The sequence below is a fragment of the Helianthus annuus genome, chromosome 8 (genome assembly GCF_002127325.2).
Source record: "Helianthus annuus cultivar XRQ/B chromosome 8, HanXRQr2.0-SUNRISE, whole genome shotgun sequence".
NCBI lineage: Eukaryota > Viridiplantae > Streptophyta > Magnoliopsida > Asterales > Asteraceae > Helianthus > Helianthus annuus.
In genome coordinates, this window is record NC_035440.2 from 126,598,615 (window position 1) to 126,620,944 (window position 22,330).

Below are 22,330 nucleotides of genomic sequence, written 5' to 3' on the forward strand. Positions count from 1 at the left end.
AGTTATGGCTCTGATACCAATCTGTCACACCCCAACCGATGGCGGAATCATCGGGGCGCGGCACTAGGCGAATCAGATTGCTCAAGAGAATCCATAACAACTATATTGCGACAGTATTTAATGTGTTCATTATCCCATACTAATAAACAATACAGTCACTTAAGGTATCACATATTTCTTGTCCTCTCGAACAATACAAATCCGACAACATAGATTTTAGGTGAGTTTCTAGACTTCCTAGCTTGATTTGATGTAGACTGCGACTAAACCTGCAACATACGTTAAAACAACATCAATACAAAAGTATTGGCGAGTATACAAGTTTTGATAGTAGCGAGAAATAGATAAAAAGTGTTGCGAATTACCAAATACATAAACGGGATACCTCAACATACATGCAAATAAGACAGATACTACCAGCTAAGTCACTCGAGCTGTGATTGCGATTGCTATTCATCCTAACTAGACCCTGGCGGGTGCTATAGTACTATACTAGTTAAGGCGGGACCTCGCGAGTAAAAGTCTTAGCACATATGTAACTAGCATCACGTATAAATATGCATAATAGTCATTCGCATGTGATAAATAGTTTGATTGAATAATTCGTTTGATAAGTTCGATTTAATAGGAACGTATGTTACACCCAAAATGTGTTAAAAAGGGGTTCGAGTATACTCACAGTGCGTATTCAGCGAGGACACAACTTGATTGGATCAGTTGAGAGTGCGCCTGAGTTAGCCTAAACATGGACTGGTATCATAAGCGATGCAAGGTGTGCTAAACGGAAAGAGTTGGGTAATCGGCCTAGTGGCAATCCGATCGGATATCAATCCGGTCGGATGGCTTAAACCGAATGGTAAGTTCGATCGGATAGCAGTCCGGTCGAACAATATTGTACTAAAGGTCCGTCCGGTCGATAAAATGATGTACAATGTGATGTGATAGTGATAAAATATGCGATAATATGTGAAAATATTGCGATATAGCGATGTATGCGATATAGTTACACTATGATCTGAATCTCTGGTGTTAGGCGTAACGAGTATAACGAGTAGTAACAACGCACGAACGTGCGGGTTGTTACATAAAGTTTCTAGCATGCATGTATTTCTAAGTATAAATGTATAAAGCATGTATGTTGGATTAGATTGTATTGTATAATGTGTTTGCGTATAAGTGTTTATGTGAATTTTTGTATAATGTATATATTGCACCCAAAAGTGATAAAACGAAAAAGGGGTCATATATACTCACGGTTTTGCTAAGCTTTCTATTTAACCGCGAGATGATGAGTTGAGAGTTGGAACACCAAAGTTACCCTACATTGGGGAAACGCAGGTGTGTGAGTATTTAGATTTGGTGAAGGATTCAGATTTGGGAATTAAGTATAAAAGGTATGTACACGAAAATATATTGTGTCTTAAACACTCGTTTTGACACTAAGATTTTATGTGATTTCATGGGTCTAAACATACCCATTAGAATCATAAATGAGGAACTTAAAACAAAGGTAAGTTAACCTATGTTCATGACATATAACCATAATCCGGTTACCATTAAGAATTTGGTTATATATTGTATAGTATATAGATTATATTATAGGTCCATCTTGTATCATCATGTAGTGTCATATAAGTCAAGCATGGAAGTATGAATAACCTCATTGTATGATTCACCAAAGCACAAAGTCATCAACTTAGTTGATGACCCGATTGGTCATGAATGAAAAGTAAAATACAACTAGCTACCTAGTTCATCAAGTAGCCAAGTAAGATCAACTCGGGTGTTTCATACCCATCATGGAAAATGTTGGAGATGCGGCGGGGTTGTGTTACTTTAGGTCTAGGAAACTACTTGGAATAATATGATAAAACATCAGTGGGGTAGAGGAACAAGTTTGGAAAGCCAAGGCTTCCATGGTTCACACCTATACCAAAGCTCAAGTCTTGCCATATGAACTACGATAAACCTGGATGGTCTCAACACTTGTAGATTGTCTAAATCTTGTCAAAACAGAAAGTTTAGAGGGTGTTTGCACCTCTAAACTCATAAGAATCAACCTCAAACAAGTCTCATAACCATAGATGAGTTTAGGAACATGTTAGGCATAAGATTCATGCAAGAAAGTTAAGTTTATAAAAAGTTTACAACATATAACTTCCAAAACAGAAAGTTTGGACCTCAAAATAGTGATGTTCCTCGTTAGTTTACCAGGGTAAACTTGTGGAAACACTCCTAGAGGTGTTTAAGCTTTCATGGGGAAGAAGAAGTGAAGAAAAGATGAAGAAAGGTGAGTTTGAACTCACTTTAGGACTTAGAGTTTTCTACCATTTTCTTGCATATACAACTGATTAAAAGTGTTCTTGAGAGTTGAGAAAGTGAAAATGGGGTGATGGTGGCTTGGTTTTATAATGGGGAGGTAGGGTTTTGTGTTAAAGAAGGTTGTATGGTGATTGGGGAACGAGAATGTGACCAATCTTGGAGATGAAAACAAGTTTCTGCAGATCAAGGGGCTTGGTGCCCCACCAAGCTAAATGGGGTTAGGTGTCACGTAACGTCACGCCTCATTTAGTCAAATTTTTTATTTTATTGCATTTTAGTCCATGAACTTTTATATGTTCCTCATTTTATGCTAAAACTTGGTAATTTAACATGTTTTCAAGTATAGAAAGCGTATGTATGCACAAATTTCGTATCGTGAATGCGTGAATAGAGTTTCGAATATATAACAAGTATTAAATTGTAAGTAAACATGTAATTAACGATTGATTATATGTATAACATGTATGTATATAAAGTATGGAATTTCGTTAAGATCAAGGTCTCGGATTACAAGATTGGAAATGAAATACGAATACGATACGGTTGCAAGTTTCTAAAAATAGAATTACGAATAAACATTTTAAATAAAGAAAGTATGAAAACGCGGAGCGTTACATCTTAGGAGTGACGTTTATCATGTTCATTTTATTCGATATTGTGCTCTTAAAAACATATTTACAGTATTTGTTTTATGAAAGAAGGTGATTTGGGTAAGTACTATCGTGTTGGAACTTGGAATCTCAACTTTGTAAATGTATGCATTTAAGGATACTTATAGTCACCTCAAATGGTGTAGTGTGACTAGTTTTATTCTTGGCATTATGGCTACGTTAATTGTGGCTAATCCGTGCAAAGAAGCTTGCTAGTTCACCTTACAAATTTTAAGAGTCTATGTCATAGATTAAGACTAGAACTTGCAAGTGTCTTAGCCTTAAGAACTAGATTCTCAATAAAAAGTGTGTTTGTGGACATGATTTACACAAAGTGACGCATTGACATTTGCAAATGTTGTAAAAAGTAACTGTTCAGTTCATCAACAAGCCACTGATGAGATTAAAGTGAATAAAGTCAAACCACTGATGAGTTCTTAGTCAAACAGCTGAAGAAGTCTTATAAACACTGCTAGCGATTGGAAGGACAAGCACTGATGGTTAACAACTGATGGTGAACAACTACTGTTGTAGTACGTAATCAGTGGTTAGTAAGACAGTTGTTGGGAAGCAGTGTTTATGTAACAACCCGCATTTTGAAGTCAAAGTCAAAGTCAAAGGAAGAAAAGATTGCTAAATGTGATCTGTCACTCCTTGCTTAATTATTGATTGTACTCCTTGACTTGTAATCGATTACTTTAATTTATATACATTAGTTGTATTATGTGGAGTAAATGCTAATAATCGCAGTTTATCGCTAATCTATTTATCACTAATCGCATCGCAACTTGAATCGCATGTTCTGGATATTGTTTTACGTGTGTGTGCTATTATGTGTTACTTGTGCATGTTTATTATATGTTTGTGGTGCTTAATCGAAAACATCGAAATCCAACTCACTCGAGCCATCCGATCGAAGGACCATTCGATCGAATGGTCATCCGTCTGGATGACCATCCGATCGGATTAACCTCCGATCCGTCACACTACACCGCCTTTTTCTCCCCTCACTTATAAATAGCACCTGTCACGTCACTGTTCATGTGATGTGACAGCTCTCGTTCGACCAGCTCGCTTTTTGGCTATTTTCTCTCGATTCCTCGTGATTCTCGTAAGTTTCTACCTCAAATCTTGTACTTCTATGATCTACACACAATTCTTCATCATTTTCACCATCAAATCTTAACTTTTCACCATGAAATCGGCTAATTTGGGTTGTTCTAGGATGATGTCATCATGGGTTCTCATGAACTCCGAAGTGTGACCTCATTCCACCAAGAACAACTCAGATCTAAGAGATTTCAACATGTTTAAACACTGATTTCATCAAAAACTAAACATTTTCAAACTGATCTAAGCTTCTTCCAACTCTTTTACACTCTTGCACTCAAAACCGATAGAATCGGAGCTCATTCAGGCCTTCCACTCATTCTCTAGTGAAGTACCGTTCTGAGAACTGAATCCTATCGACGAGATAACCGACTTAGCGGGTTGAACATAAACAACCGTCAAGGACAGTTAACTGATCGAACGGGGTGATTCCCATCCGATCGGATAACTTGGACTTGGTGGAGTTTTTCGTTGTTTAACACGTTGTCATACCGTCTCGGTCAAACCGCAAACTTTTCAGACTTAACAAAATTTTACAAGTTTCAAACGATCAGGCCACTAAACGGATTGCCATCCGATCGAATGACAATCTGATCAGATGACTTGTGGACTCAAATACTTAAACATTTTTACAAATTTTCAATACATGACAGTATCCAAACGAATGGTCATCCGATCGGACGACCATCCGATCGAATGACCATCCTGCTGTGAACTTGTTCTTGTGAAATGTCTCGCTGGAACGAATCGCCATACGAGCGAACGGCCATCCGACCGGACGACCTGAAAGATAGAGATACTTCTCTCATTTTAAAATACTACAACGAAAACTTCAAAGTTACATCATACACAGACACATCCATCCCAAACGAATGACAATCCGACCGAATAGCCATCCGACTGGATGACCATCCGTCCAGATTGTCATCCGATCGAATGAGCCTTCGTCATTCAGCTAACTCATCACCGTCTTACGCACTGTTCATCGCTTATGCTATCGTTCTGTAATCAGGCTAACTTTCCAGCGCTCCCTTCAATCCAATCCAAGACTGTGTTTATTTTAAACACGATCTGTGAGTATACTCGATCCCTTTTTGCTTAACACACTTTTGGGTGTTACATATGTTACCTATATCAAATCACATCAACACACAACACAAACACTTTTATACGCTAACCGCTCTCGCATGTTATACGTGTTTTCGATGAATGCTTGTATGTTATGTTTACACATCCATCCCAAACGAATGACAATCCGACCGAATGGCCATCTGGCCGGATGACCATCCGTCCGGATTATCATCCGATCGAATGACCATCCGTCCGGATTGTCATCCAATCGAATAACCATTCGCCACTCAATTCACACAACGTCGTTTATGTCACACCCCGACCGCGCTAAAACAACAAAACCGCGGCGGAAACGTCGGGGAGTGTTGCAACAGAATTATTGTTTCACAACCATGGATACACAGAGAGTTTCGTTTTATTGAAAATAGTAACATTACATTGTCTTGACACATAACAAACACGTTAAATATCGACTATCATTGTTATTATGTCACTAAGGCCTTGTCCAGATCCTACGTGACGCATGCATCCTAGAAACCACATCAAGCAACAACACCTGAAACATATGTAAAAACTTAGTCAGCAAGGAAATGCTGGCGAGTACATAGGTTTTATAGGAGTGTCGGATTCATGGCTAGTTTAAATGTTGCAATACTTCATTTAAAAACTTTGTTTTGAAAAGAGTGTAATATTGCAACTTAATTAACCAACTCAAATCAAGCGGGTTATAGTTTATAAAATCTCGTAGCCATGATTCTTAACCCAAAAACATTTGTTTTAGTAAAGCAATTTGTAAAACATCTCGTATTAAATCATTAATAAAATCTCGTTAATAAAACTCGTATTATTTCGAAAACCTCGTTTGTGTGATATCGTTCCAAAATCGTTTACCCAAGTGAACTAAATAACGCCACGGTATATAATATGTTGAAAACACTTATATATAAGAAGTACCAGCAACGTATCTACCATGTTTTCACCACATTATACCCGTCCCGTTATCTAAACACTAGCCAAAAACCAATCGTTTACTCAGATTGTTTAACATCGTTTCCAAACCGTTTCCAAATTGTTTCCAAATCGTTTACCCGTTTAAATTGTTTACTCGTTTATATCGTTTAAATCGTCCTCGTTTTAATTGTGATAACTTATATATGGTCGTCTCGTTAATAACATTCAAACCTTCGTGACTCGATCACCTCGTTTATCGCTTCTCGAGTTAACAAACCACCAAAGGGTAAGTTAACAAACATCAGATTCAGTCGCTAGCCACAACCCCCACACATAACCATGGGTGTAGTAAAGTAACGGGATTTGTCAGATCCTATGGTACCATAACCTAATACTGGTCGGTTGGGCCAAAATTAATGAATGTCATTGGTTATGTAACTACAACCATCAAGTTTTGTTCACATTATTGAAATCGTTATTAGTTTAGTAAAATCGTTTTAATCGTTTTTGAAATCATCGTTTAAACCTTGAAAACATTTCGTACATATGAATCACCCCAAAACATTTAAAAACAGTAAAATAGGGGAACTATGTACTCACAAGGAGTGCAAAGTATCCTCAATCAATAGAACTTCAACAAACTCGAGCAAACCAGAGAAATCAAACAGCACCTAGTAATCGAACCACTAGTCAAACAATAGACGCCTAAATCGGAAGATCGGACAGAATGAGGTCTTGTAAACCAAATGAGTGTTGGAACTCATGTGATATGGTTTAACAAAGCCTACATTCTAAATTGAAACCTAACCTATGTGCTTTCGACCTATCGCGACCCATTAAGGTAGCTTACGCTACTTTAACGCGTTGTGCACGCAAAAGCGCGTTCGAGACGTCTAACTAGTCCTATGACAAGTATTATATGCCCATACATGTTTAATTATGTTACATAATTAGTTACGTGTCAAAAGTTTAGGTTACATATGCTTAATTACCAATTATGTATGAAAAGGGGTATTTTGGTAATTTACCAAAGGCATATAACTACCTATCATGCGACTAACTAAACCTAAGTGACCATAAGGTATAATCATGAAAGGTTATTCCCTATGCTACTATGGTCACTAAACATGTTTGGTCGGATCCTAACGATCGACCAGACGGGTCGTGTTCGAAAGTCTAAGCGGGTGTTTAGTCCGCTTGACTTACGACTCTACACAAGCACCAAACTAAGAGTGACGAGCTAAACATGCTAGAACATGTTTAGTTAAGTTAGAAAACAGGTTTTGATATCAAAACAAACGGTTTTTATACCCTAGAGTAGTTTGGTTACAAAATACGCATAAACACGCATTATGGCCGAAACTGCGACTCGTCACTACGCCTAGTCAACGTGGTAATCAGTAGGTATAGTCACAAGGGACTATAACCATCGTGATTACGCTCACGTTGAAAAGTTCAATGGAACTTTGTGTTGACCATTGACTTGGTCAAAGCTAAAAGTCAAACTTGTTTGACTTTCTTGCTTGAAATACAAGAACAAGCAAGAAGAGGACTTACAAAGGGTCCAAGAGGGTGTTTTGATTCAAAATTACTCAGGTATGAGGTGTTAAAACCTCAACTTAGAGCAGAGATTGAATCAAGTTGTGAAAAACCCAAATGAGGAAGCTTGCTATTTATAGGAAGTTAGGATCAATAGGATGATTCCAAGTGTTTAGAAGGTGAAATCTTGGCCATACAAGTGGGTTAATGGTATTAGAATACAATGGGAGTCGAAAACCAGCTCCAGGTATTGCAAATATTACATTAAAACCCCTGAATTTAGCCCAGATTGCTGCATCTGAAGTTTCTGTCTGACAAGATCTCGCGCCCCGCGTAAGAATTAAGCTTGGCTTACGCGGTCCGCCTGGCCAACTTTGGCAGATTATCAAAACAGGTCCCTGCACATCAGAAACTTGCATTTCGGCTCATTTTTGACACGTTTAAGCCTGGTTAACCTCATTTCAAGGCTCTAAAATGATGTTAAAGTATAGGGAACTCAAAACATGCTCAAAAATATCTCGGATGTCGGTTTGTTTGGTGGTACGATCGCGTTGTTCGGTTAATTACGACGGGAGTCGTAACGAACGCAAAAACGATCCAAATTAAGCGACGAATGGAATTTTATCATGCCACACACTAAAACATAATATTTTAATGATTACATGAATTTTTGGATGTTCGGATATATTCAGAACGTAAAATATGCGCGAAAATGCAAACTTGAGCACTTTTTGACGCTTTTAGTCCCTATTGATCAATAAAGTTTATTTTAGCATACCGAATCCCTCAAAGCCTATTTCTAAGCTATGTAAAGGATATTTAGGGTATGTTTAACTTATGATCAAGTTCCGTAATGTTCGTTACTATACAAATTGGTATAGTTTCGCAGTTTGACACAAATAGTCCCTGCGATCGAACAAAGTTGATTTTAACACACCAAACCATCCAGAACTTATTTCTAAGTTATGTGGAGGTTATTTAAGGTATGTTAAGCCTATGTCACTATTCCGGAATTTTTGTTGCGTTATACTGACTGCGTTTACGCACCAGTTCGCGTATAACTTTCTAGAAAGCGATTTAAAGCTTGAAATTGGAATCGAATCGAATTGTAAAAATCACCAAACACAAATATACACATAATACATCAAAACACATATAATAACACCAAAGCACATTGTTTTATTAATAATCAACCCTGTTTTACATCGTACATCGATTACAGAGCACAGTTGTCACAGTCTCCCCTACTTCAGGAAATTTCGTCCCGAAATTTTAACTAGAGGAAGCTTGTGAAAACAAATGTGGATATTTGGTTATCATTTGGTCCTTACGTTCCCAAGTAAATTCTGGGCCACGTTTGGATTCCCAACGAAATTTAACCAAATGAATCCGTTTGTTCTTCAACTGCTTGAATGTACGGTCCACTATCTCCACGGGTTTCTCGACAAAGTGCACCGTTTCATCGATTTTGATCTCGTCGAGAGGTATGTGAAGATCAGCGTCAGCTAAACACTTTCGCAGATTGGACACATGAAAAGTCGGATGAATATTTCCAAGCTCTGGAGGTAGCTCTAGTCGATAGGCAACTTTCCCAATTCTTTCCACAATCTTGAATGGTCCCACATATCGAGGTGCAAGTTTTCTTTTCTTTCCAAATCTCACGACTCCTTTCCAAGGTGAAACCTTGAGCAGGACACGATCTCCGACTTGAAATTCTAAGGGCTTGCGTCGCATATCCGTATAACTCTTTTGACGGCTTTGAGCTGTCACAAGATTATCACGAATTTTCTTGATTTTATCTGTTGTTTCTAGAACGAGCTCAGGTCCAGTAAGCTGACCTTCACTGGTCTCGTTCCAACAGACAGGTGAACGACATTTTCGACCGTAGAGAGCTTCGAATGGTGCCATATTGATGCTAGCATGATAACTATTGTTGTAAGAGAATTCGATCATTGGTAGATGAGAATCCCAATTACCACCAAAGTCTATCACGCATGCTCTAAGCATATCCTCCAAAGTTTGAATCGTCCTCTCGGATTGTCCATCTGTTTGGGGATGATAAGCAGTGCTTAGATTTAGTTGGGTTCCCATAGCAGATTGCATGGTCTCCCAGAAATGAGATGAAAATCAAGCATCACGATCGGAAATGATATCCAAAGGAACACCATGTCGTGAAACAATCTCATCAACATAAATCTTTGCAAGTTTATCAGCAGATAGATCCTCGCGAATCGGAAGAAAATGAGCTGACTTCGTTAATCGATCGATAACAACCCAAATAGCATCGTGACCTTTAGATATACGCGGTAACTTAGTGATGAGATCCATCGCAAGGCTCTCCCACTTCCAAACCGGTATTTCTGGTTGTACAAGCAAACCAGAAGGTTGTTGATGTTCAGCCTTGACTTTGAGACAAGTTAGGCATTTCGATACATACAAGGCAACATCTTTCTTCATACCAGGCCACCAGAACTTAGTACGAAGATCCTTGTACATTTTATCAGCACCAGGATGGATAGAATATCGAGACTTGTGAGATTCGTCCATCACTAGGGTGCGAAGATTGTCTTGTTTCGGAATCCACAAACGATCCTTGAAGTAGAGTAAACCATCACCTTTCCTTTCGAGCTTAAGCTCAAGTTGAAGCGGTAGCTCATCTTTCAATAAATCCTTGATCACACAGGATCGTTGAGCTTGAAGGATACGAGATTGGATATCGGATAGAGCTTGGACAGAGTGAGGCTTGACTCGCTCTTTTCGACTAAGCGCATCGGCTACGACATTCGCCTTACCAGGATGGTAGCGAATCTCGCAATCGTAATCGTTCAAAAGTTCAACCCAACGTCGTTGCCTCATGTTCAGCTCTTTCTGATTAAGAATATGCTGGAGACTTTTGTGGTCTGTCAAAACCACACACTTCGTTCCATAGAGGTAGTGTCTCTCGATTTTAAGCGCGAAAACCACAGCTCCTAACTCAAGATCATGAGTCGTGTAGTTCTTCTCGTGAATTTTCAGCTGTCTAGATGCATATGCAATAACTTTACCTCGTTGCATGAGGACGCAACCAAGGCCTAAGTTGGACGCATCGCAATAGACAACAAAATCATCGCTTCCCTCGGGCAGAGATAGAACAGGAGCATTACATAACTTCTGCTTCAGCGTTTGGAACGCTTCTTCTTGCTTGGGTCCCCACTCAAAAGGCTTATTCTTCTGAGTCGAAGCAGTGAGTGGAACCGCAATCTTCGAGAAATTAGAAATGAATCGACGATAATAACCAGCAAGACCAAGAAAAGTTCGAATCTCTGTAGGCGTCGTTGGCGTACTCCAATCCTTAATAGCAACAATCTTGGATGGACCCACATGAATACCCTGCTCGTTGACTATATGACCCAGAAACTGAACTTCTTTAAGCCAGAATTCACACTTGGAGAATTTAGCGAAAAGTTGTTCCTTCTTAAGGAGTTCCAACGTTAAGCGAAGGTGTTGCTCGTGATCGGCTTGAGTCTTCGAATAAATGAGGATATCGTCGATGAACAAAATAATGAACTTGTCTAAATAAGGTTTACAGACCCTATTCATTAAGTCCATAAAGATAGCTGGAGCATTCGTCAAACCAAAGGGCATGACTGTGAACTCGTAATGCCCATATCTCGTGCGGAAAGCAGTTTTGGGAATATCTTCTTCGAGAACACGAAGTTGATGATACCCAGAACGCAGATTGATCTTAGAAAAACATGAAGCACCTTGCAGCTGGTCAAAGAGGTCATCAATTCGAGGTAAGGGATATCGATTCTTGATGGTAAGCTTATTAAGCTCACGATAATCGATACACATTCGAAAAGACCCATCTTTCTTTTTCACGAAGAGGACAGGAGCTCCCCAAGGTGAATAACTCGGACAGATGAATCCTTTATCAGATAACTCTTGAAGTTGTTTCGATAACTCTTGCATTTCTGATGGTGCAAGACGGTAAGGTGCCTTTGCAATCGGGTTGGCATTGGGTACAAGGTCGATATGAAACTCAACTTGACGAACTAGAGGCAAACCAGGCAGTTCATCAGGAAACACCTCTGGATAATCACGAACAATCGGAATATCCTGAATACTCTTACTTTTGCTTTTCTCCTCGGTGACATGTGCCAGGAAGGCAACATATCCTTTTCGCAAATATCTTTGGGCTTCCATGCATGACATAAGCTTCAATCCACCTGAAGGTTTCTCGCCATGAACCTCCAGAACATCGCCAGACGGAAGAGGAATACGAACAATCTTATCGAAACATACCACCTCAGCGTGGTGTTTGGTTAACCAATCCATTCCAACGATAATGTCGAAGCTCCCAAGTTGTATTGGCATGAGGTCGATAGGAAAAAGATGGTTATCAAGGTTCAACTGACAATCACGAATAATAGAATCGAGGACAAGAGGTTTACCAGTAGCAACTTCGATAGATAAGGGTTTCCTCAATTTAGTTCTAGGTATCGCAAGCAAAGGTTCAAAAGATAACGAAATAAAACTTCGATCGGCACCAGAATCAAAAAGAATAGATGCGGGTTGATTGTTAACAAGAAACGTACCATTGACAACCTCGTTGTCAGCCCTTGCTTCGTTTGCATTTAAATTGTATGCTCGCCCTCGAGCAGGATTCATGTTGGCGTTGCCGTTCGCATTCGGATGCGCATTAGCATTCGCGTTTGCATTCACCAGCCTTGGACAGTTGTTGCGGAAGTGTCCAAACTCTCCACAATTGAAACATGAACCTGGTGGGAATCTAGTAGCATTCCCTTGTACCGGAGCTTGAACCTGGGCAACCTGATTTTGTCCTAATCGACAAAGATTGGCCAGATGCCCAAGTTTACCACACGTCGTGCACTACTTACAAGCTTGCTGTGCAACATGATGACCGTTGCAGCGAGCACAATGAGGTGCGGTACCAGCATACGCCTTTTTCGTAGGAGGTTGAGCCGGTGAGTTCTGATTAGTCTGTGCCGTAACAGCAAAATTCTGGGCACCCTTTCGCTTCCTTGATTTCTTCGACGACTCACCTTCTTTACCTTTACCCTTTTTCTTGTCTTTCCCAGAATCAGTCGCCTTCTTTTTATCCCCCTTTCGGGTGAGTTTCCCCTTTCTGACTTGAGTCTTAGTCAGGGTAGCAGACAACTCGATTGCTTGACGAAGGGTAGTAGGATTAACACCGGTCACAATATCCAGCATAGAATCGGGTAGACCATCGATATATCTTTCGATTGCTTTGTCTGGTGGGGTAACCATGGTGGGACACAATAGACTGAGTTCCTCAAAACGATCCGTGTACGCACGGTGTTCAGCCCCATCTTGCTTTAAATCGTCAAACTCTCGTTCCAAAGCTCGAATCTTGTGACGGGGACAAAACTCTTTCATCATGAGAGCTCGAAGCTCTTCCCATGTTTGTGCCAATGCCACTTCGGCACCCCTATCGCGCATAATACCATTCCACCAGGTAAGCGCTCGCTTCTCAAACACGCTCGAAGCGAATTCAACCTTACGCGCATTCGGACACTGCACGTGCCTGAATGTGTTCTCGATACTCTCAAACCACTGCAGGAGCGCAGTTGCTCCTTGCGACCCAGAAAACTTAAGCGGCTTAGCAGAATTGAAGTTCTTGAAATTACACTGTGCATTATTGTTGTTATTATTGTTATTGTTGTATATCTCGTGGACTTGAGTCACAACACCGGGAAGCACAGCAGCCACTTGCTGAGAGACTAGGGCTGCGATTTCTTCAATAGTAAAAGATTGTGCTTCACGTCGAGGAGGCATTGTCTAACAAGGAAATATGAGAAACGAATAAGGTTGATAATTAGGAAAAAGCAAAAAGAGGTATCGACAAAACACAAGGAAGGCGATCATTTGTTCGTTACCTCGAACAAACAAACGACACGCAGTGACTAATCAAAGTAAATGAATCAAAATAATGCATCGCGAAGACATGCTCGCCTATAAGTGAATACTCACCCCAAGAGTTCCCAGGTAAGAGTGATTGGTCCGATTATCTGGATTTGTACGAACACTCTAGCCTTAGACAGAAAACTCAGGGTACAGGCATTCACCCTTCCAGTTTGCACGTGTTCACACTATTTAGACCTAAACTTTGACGAGATTTTGAAAACTCAAAAGGGTTCAAAACCATATAACAGAGGGTTCAAAACCTAGTAATCAATCATCCTAGAACGGATGATTAATTTTCGAAGCAGATTTGGATTTGTGTTCTCGTTCTGGTTATCACCTAAGGATAGGTGACGGTTTTGTTTTAAAATCTAAACACAAGTAGACTTGTGTTAGGGTCCTAAAGTTATAGTCTAGGTCAAAGCATAACTAATAACCTAATTCCCTATAACCATTGGCTCTGATACCAACTCTTCTGTCACACCCCGACCGCGCTAAAGCAACAAAACCGTGGCGGAAACGTCGGAGAGTGTTGCAACAGAATTATTGTTTCACAACCATGGATACACAAAGAGTTTCGTTTTATTGAAAATATTAACATTACATTGTCTTGACACATAACAAACACGTTAAATATCGACTATCATTGTTATTATGTCACTAAGGCCTTGTCCAGATCCTACGTGATGCATGCATCCTAGAAACCACATCAAGCAACAACACCTGAAACATATGTAAAAACTTAGTTAGCAAGGAAATGCTGGCGAGTACATAGGTTTTATAGGAGTGTCGGATTCATGGCTAGTTTAAATGTTGCAATACTTCATTTAAAAACTTTGTTTTGAAAAGAGTGTAATATTGCAACTTAATTAACCAACTCAAATCAAGCGGGTTATAGTTTATAAAATCTCGTAGCCATGATTCTTAACCCAAAAATATTTGTTTTAGTAAAGCAATTTGTAAAACATCTCGTATTAAATCGTTAATAAAATCTCGTTAATAAAACTCGTATTATTTCGAAAACCTCGTTTGTGTGATATCGTTCCAAAATCGTTTACCCAAGTGAACTATATAACGCCACGGTATATAATATGTTGAAAACACTTATATATAAGAAGTACCAGCGGCATATCTACCAAGTTTTCACCACATTATACCCGTCCCGTTATCTAAACACTAGCCAAAAACCAATCGTTTACCCAGATTGTTTAACATCGTTTCCAAATCGTTTCCAAATTGTTTCCAAATCGTTTACTCGTTTAAATCGTTTACTCGTTTATATCGTTTAAATCGTCCTCGTTTTAATTGTGATAACTTATATATGGTCGTCTCATTAATAACATTCAAACCTTCGTGACTCGATCACCTCGTTTATCGCTTCTCGAGTTAACAAACCACCAAAGGGTAAGTTAACAAACATCAGATCCAGTCGCTACCCACAACCCCCACACATAACCATGGGTGTAATAAAGTAACGGGATTTGTCAGATCCTATGGTACCATAACCTAATACTGGTCGGTTGGGCCAAATTTAATGAATATTATTGGTTATGTAACTAAAACCATCAAGTTTCGTTCACATTATTGAAATCGTTATTAGTTTAGTAAAATCGTTTTAATCGTTTTTGAAATCATCGTTTAAACCTTGAAAACATTTCGTACATATGAATCACCCCAAAACATTTAAAAACAGTAAAATAGGGGAACTATGTACTCACAAGGAGTGCAAAGTATCCTCAATCAATAGAACTTCAACAAACTCGAGCAAACCAGAGAAATCAAACAGCACCTAGTAATCGAACCACTAGTCAAACAATAGACGCCTAAATCGGAAGATCGGACAGAATGAGGTCTTGTAAACCAAATGAGTGTTGGAACTCATGTGATATGGTTTAACAAAGCCTACATTTTAAATTGAAACCTAACCTATGTGCTTTCCCCATCGCGACCCATTAAGGTAGCTTACGCTACTTTAACGCGTCGTGCACGCAAAAGCGCGTTCGAGACGTCTAACTAGTCCTATGACAAGTATTATATGCCCATACATGTTTAATTATGTTACATAATTAGTTACGTGTCAAAAGTTTAGGTTACATATGCTTAATTACCAATTATGTATGAAAAGGGGTATTTTGGTAATTTACCAAAGGCATATAACTACCTATCATGTGACTAATTAAACCTAAGTGACCATAAGGTATAATCTTGAAAGGTTATTCCCTATGCTACTATGGTCACTAAACATGTTTGGTCGGATCCTAACGATCGACCAAACGGGTCGTATTCGAAAGTCTAAGCGGGTGTTTAGTCCGCTTGACTTACGACTCTACACGAGCACCAAACTAAGAGTGACGAGCTAAACATGCTAGAACATGTTTAGTTAAGTTAGAAAACAGGTTTTGATATCAAAACAAACGGTTTTGATACCCTAGAGTAGTTTGGTTACAAAATACGCATAAACACGCATTTTCGCCGAAACTGCGACTCGTCACTACGCCTAGTCAACGTGGTAATCAGTAGGTATAGTCACAAGGGACTATAACCATCGTGAATACGCTCACGTTACAAAGTTCAACGGAACTTTGTGTTGACCATTGACTTGGTCAAAGCTGAAAGTTAAACTTGTTTGACTTTCATGCTTGAAATACAAGAACAAGCAAGAAGAGGACTTACAAAGGGTCCAAGAGGGTGTTTTGATTCAAAATTACTCAGGTATGAGGTGTTAAAACCTCAACTTAGAGCAGAGATTGAATCAAGTTGTGAAAACCCCAAATGAGGAAGCTTGCTATTTATAGGAAGCTAGGATCAATAGGATGATTCCAAGTGTTTAGAGGGTGAAATCTTGGCCATACATGTGGGTTAATGGTATTAGAATACAATGGGAGTCGAAAACCAGCTCCAGGTATTGCAAATATTACATTAAAACCCCTGAATTTAGCCCAAATTGCTGAATCTGAAGTTTCTGTCTGATAGGCTCTCGCGCCCCGCGTAAGAATTAAGCTTGGCTTATGCGGGCCGCCTGGCCAACTTTGGCAGATTGTCAAAACAGGTCCCTGCACATCAGAAACTTGCATTTCGGCTCATTTTTGACACGTTTAAGCCCCGTTAACCTCATTTCAAGGCTCTAAAATGATGTTAAAGTATAGGGAACTCAAAATATGTTCAAAAATATCTCGGATGTCGGTTTGTTTGGTCGTACGATCGCGTTGTTCGGATAATTACGACGGGAGTCGTAACGAACGCAAAAACGATCCAAATTAAGCGACGAATGGAATTTTATCATGCCACACACTAAAACATAATATTTTAATGATTACATGAATTTTTGGATGTCTGGATATATTCAGAACGTAAAATATGCGGGAAAATGCAAACTTGTGCACTTTTTGACGCTTTTAGTCCCTATTGATCAATAAAGTTTATTTTAGCATACCGAATCCCTCAAAGCCTATTTCTAAGCTATGTAAAGGATATTTAGGGTATGTTTAACTTATGATCAAGTTCCGAAATGTTCGTTACTATAGAAATTGGTATAGTTTCGCAGTTTGACACAAATAGTCCCTGCGATCGAACAAAGTTGATTTTAACACACCAAACCATCCAGAACTTATTTCTAAGTTATGTGGAGGTTATTTAAGGTATGTTAAGCCTATGTCACTATTCCGGAATGTTTTTTGCGTTATACTGACTGCCTTTACGCACCAGTTCGCGTATAACTTTCTAGAAAGCGATTTAAAGCTTGAAATTGGAATCGAATCGAATTGTAAAAATCACCAAACACAAATATACATATAATACATCAAAACAAATATAATAAAACCAAAGCACATTGTTTTATTAATAATCAACATTGTTTTACATCGTACAACGATTACAGAGCACAGTTGTCACAGTTTAACGCACCGTTCCTCGCTTATGCAATTGTTCTGTAATTAGGCTAACTTTCCAGCACTCCCTTCAATCCAATCCAAGGCTGTGTTATTCATTTAACACAATCCGTGAGTATACTCAAACCCTTTTCGCTTTATGCACTTTTGGGTGTTACATACGTTACTTATTCAAATCACAATCGACACACAACGCAAACACTTTTATACGCTGACCGTTATTGCATGTTATACGTGTTATTCGATGAATGCTTGTATGTTATGTTTACACAGTGATTGTTGCCTGACACCTTAGCAACGATAGTACTAGAGTTTGGACTCAGCACCTGTCGTGGACACGGGTTGTTAAGGGCTTTAATTCACGTGTCACAGTGGTGATATGTGTTGCACATTCTACAATTCGCAGTCACGTTTGTGAATATTTCATTGTCGATAACCTACTAGCTTCTCTTTTCTACATGTTACATGCTGGTTATGCGTAAACCGTTTTCGCTATCTATATTACTATTAAACTTGTATGCTCACCTTTACACTATGTGTATTGACCTCTGTTTTAACGTATGTGATAGGTGTTTTGGATGCTGTGCTTCCTAGCTTTCATGGAATCAAGTTAGGAATAGTCTAGAAACAAACAATTTAATTATGAGTTGTTGGAACAGTATTTTATTTGTCTTTGAGAACTATTTGTCTGTAATAACTATGTTTACTTGATATATTATGGTATGGGACATAATACTTAAATATTTGGTACTTATTAGTTGTTATGGAATCTCATGGACAATCTGTTTCGCTCAGTGCCTCACCCCGATGTTTCCGCCATCGGTTAGGGTGTGACAGATTGAAGCTATTAAGAGTTGGGTTACTCCAAAAGCACCATCCGATGTTCGTTTGTTCCTCGGATTGGCGGGCTATTACTGTCGATTCATCGCTGACTTTTCGAAAATCGCCATTCCGCTTACTTTCTTGATGCATAAAGACAAGCCTTTTCTTTGGGGAACCTAACAAGAGACTACCTTTCAAACTCTCAAGCATATGCTCTTCAATGCTCCTATCCTCGCTCTACCAGAAAGAAACGATGACTTCATTGTCCATTGTGATGCCTTGAACCTTGGTCTCGGTTGTGTTCTCATGCAACGGGACAAGGTCATCACGTACGCCTCTCGTCAGCTCAAGATCCACGAGAAGAACTACACATCCCACGATCTCGAGCTTGGTGCAGTTGTTTTTGCGTTGAAGATTTAGCGACACTACCTTTACGGTACCAAGTGTACGGTTTTCATCGACCATAAGATCCTACAACACATCCTCAACCAAAAGGAACTGAATATGCGCCAACGCCGATGGGTTGAACTTCTTAACGATTGCGACTGTGAGATTCGTTATCACCCTGGCAAAGCAAATGTCGTGGCCGATGCTCTAAGTAGACGAAGCTATTTGCATAACGTTCGTAATATTCATTCCCAACACGACCTCGAAGCCTTGATTCGTGATGCTCAACATGCCTGCTTCATTGAGAATACCTTGCGAGAGGAAATGAAGAAGTGTGGTGCTGAATCGCACTTTGTCACCAAATCAAACGGTATCTACTACTATATGGATTGCATCTGAATTCCAAGTCGCAATAACCTTCGAGATATATTGTTGACTGAAGCGCACAAGTCTCGATATTCCATTCATCCTGGTGCAGACAAGATGTACCATAACCTTCGTCTACAGTATTGGTGGCCTGGAATGAAGAAGGATATCGCAATCTATGTTTTGAAGTGCCTGACTTGTTCAAAAGTCAAAGCTGAGCAACAAAGACCCTTTGGCTTACTCGTGCAACCCGAGATCCCGATGTGGAAATGGGAGAGTATAGCCATGGACTTTATAACGAAACTTCCACGTACACCTTCAGGTCACGATAGCATCTAGGTTATCGTTGACCGTTTGACAAAATATGCTCATTTTCTGCCGATATGAGAGGACTACAAGGTAGAACGATTAGCACGGATCTACACTGACGAAATCATCTGTCGACATGGGACGCCTCGTGTTATCATCTCTGACTGCGATGGTTGGTTTACCTCACGTCTTTGGGAAACATTTCAATCTGCTCTCGGTACTACTCTCAATCTAAGTACCGCTTTCCATCCCCAAACTGACGGTCAGACTGAAAGTACGATTCGTACCCTTGAAGACATGCTTCGCTCGTGTGTCATAGATTTCGGTGGTAATTAGGATGCGCACTTACCTTTGGTCGAATTCTCGTACAATAACAGTTATCATTCTAGCATTCAAATGGCACCATTTGAGGCACTATATGGAAGAAAATGTCGATCGCCGATTGTGTGGCATGAGATCGGAGATGCGCAAATAACCGGTCCTGAGCTGCTGCAAGAAACGACTGACAAAATCCACCAAATTCGAGACAATCTGCTGAAAGCTCGGAGTAGTTAGAAAAGTTATGCCAATAGATGCCGCAAGCCCCTTGAATTTTTCGTTGGCGATCACGTACTCCTAAAGGTTTCACCTTGGAAGGGGGTGATCAGATTCGGCAAGAAAGGGAAACTCGCGCCTCGATATTTTGGACCCTTTAAAATCCTGGAAAGGATTAGCAAGGTGGCTTACAGACTGGAACTACCAGAGGAACTTAGCAACGTCCACCCGACTTTCCATGTTTCGAACCTCAAAAAGTGTCTAGCTGAGCAGAATTTACACGTACCACTTGAGGATCTGCAAGTGGACGAAACATTACAATTCGTGGAAAAGCCTGTCGAGATCATGGATCGAGAAACCAAGAAGCTCAGACGATCACGCATTCCCAATGTGAAGGTTCGCTGGGAAGGCAAATGTGGCGCAGAGTTCACCTGGGAACTCGAAAGTGACATGAAGGTGAAGTATCCACAGCTATCTGATACGCCTGCGGCCTAATTTCGAGACGAAATTCCCTAAAGTAGGGGAGGCTGTAACAACCTGCGTTTTGAAGTCAAAGTACAAGTCAAAGTCAAAGTCAAAGGAAGAAAAGATTGCTAAATGCGATCTGTCACCCCTTCCTTAATTATTGATTGCACTCCATGACTTGTAATCGATTACTTTAATTTATGTACATTAGTTGTATTATGTGGAGTAAATACTAATACTGCATCGCAACTTGAATCACATGTTCTGGATATTGTTTTACGTGTGTGTGGTATTATGTGTTACTTGTGCATGTTTATTATATGTTTGTGGTGCTTAATCGAAAATGCAATCGCAACTCTATCGCAAAGCAATCTCATCGCGAACTGGAAACGCAAGTTTATTTATGTCGTTATACGTTAGTTATGTTATTTGTGTGACTATTATTTAAATCTTTCACATCGCTTAATCGACACTCGCTTAAACGCATCACAACGCACAACGCACGAAACGAAACATCGAAATCCAACTCACTCGAGCCATCCGATCGAAGGACCATTCGATCAAATGGCCATCCGTCAGGATGACCATTCGATCGGATCGGATTACCCTCCGATCCGTCACACTACACCGCTTTTCTCTCCCCTCACCTATAAATAGTACCTGTCACATCACTGTTCGTGTAATGTGGCAGCTCTCGTTCGACCAACACGCTTTTTGGCTATTTTCTCTCGATTCCTCGCGATTCTCGTAAGTTTCTAACTCAAATATTGTACTTCTATGATCTACACGCACTTCTTCATCATTTTTACGATCAAATCTTAACTTTTCACCATGAAATCGGCTGATTTGGGCTGTTCTAGGATGATGTCATCATGGGTTCTCATGAACTCCGAAGTGTGACCTTATTCCACCAAGAACAACTCAGATCTAAGAGATTTCAACATGTTTAAACACTAATTTCACTTAAAACTAAACATTCTCAAACTGATCTAAGCTTCTTCAAACTCTTTTACACTCTTGCACTCAAAACCGATAAAATCGGAGCTCATTCAGGCCTTCCACTCATTCTCTAGTGAAGTATCTGTTGGTGCATGTTTTATGACAACAACCTAGATTTGGTCTTTGGATATCTTGTAATTAGTAAAACGATAAACAGTTAGCGGGTTTAGCTTTGTAATAGTTTGTAACAGTGAAGTAAGAGTGATTGGGCCAAACCAAACCCACATATGGGGGAGGGTTTGCGAATTGGGCCTTGCCCACGACCTAGCCCATATGTAAAGCTTTGTCCTATATAAATAAAGCTTAGCATTAGGGTTTAGGTTAATCATCTAATCACCTTAATCACTTGGAGAGAATTCGTGAAAGACAACGGCTTGGACAAATTAGGATCTTGATTGGTTGTAATCGTTACGAAGATAATCAATAAAGATCGGGTTTGAAGGAATTTCTGTTTTCTACACTTTTCTATGAAATCTGATCTAGAGGATTCCGCACTCTAGGTTAGATCGACGATTCTGTTACGATCCGCACGCGATAGGGGACTTACAATTGGTATCAGAGCATTCGGCTCTTGATTGGCTTGGTTCAGAATCGTTTCTGCAGAAAAATCGGTGTTTTTGGACGTTTTCGAAGGCTAAGTTCGTGTTCTGCTGCTGATTTCGGATAAGATTCAAGCATTTCGGATCATTACTGATCAAAATACTTGGATTTCGAACCAAAAATCAGTCATTTCGGATTATCAACATCAATTTCGGACCAGAAACAATCAATTTCGGACCATTTCGGATTTGAAGGCTTGCATTCCGGATCAAAAACTTGCATTTCGGACTGAAGGGTTGCATTTCGGACCAGAATTCAACCATTTCGGACAAAACTGTTGAATTTCGGACCAGATCTGTTTCATTTCGGATCAGAAAGTGATTGATTTCGGACCAGAGTGTTACATTACGGATCTGACTGTTGCATTTCGGACAGAAAGGTGTTCATTTCGGA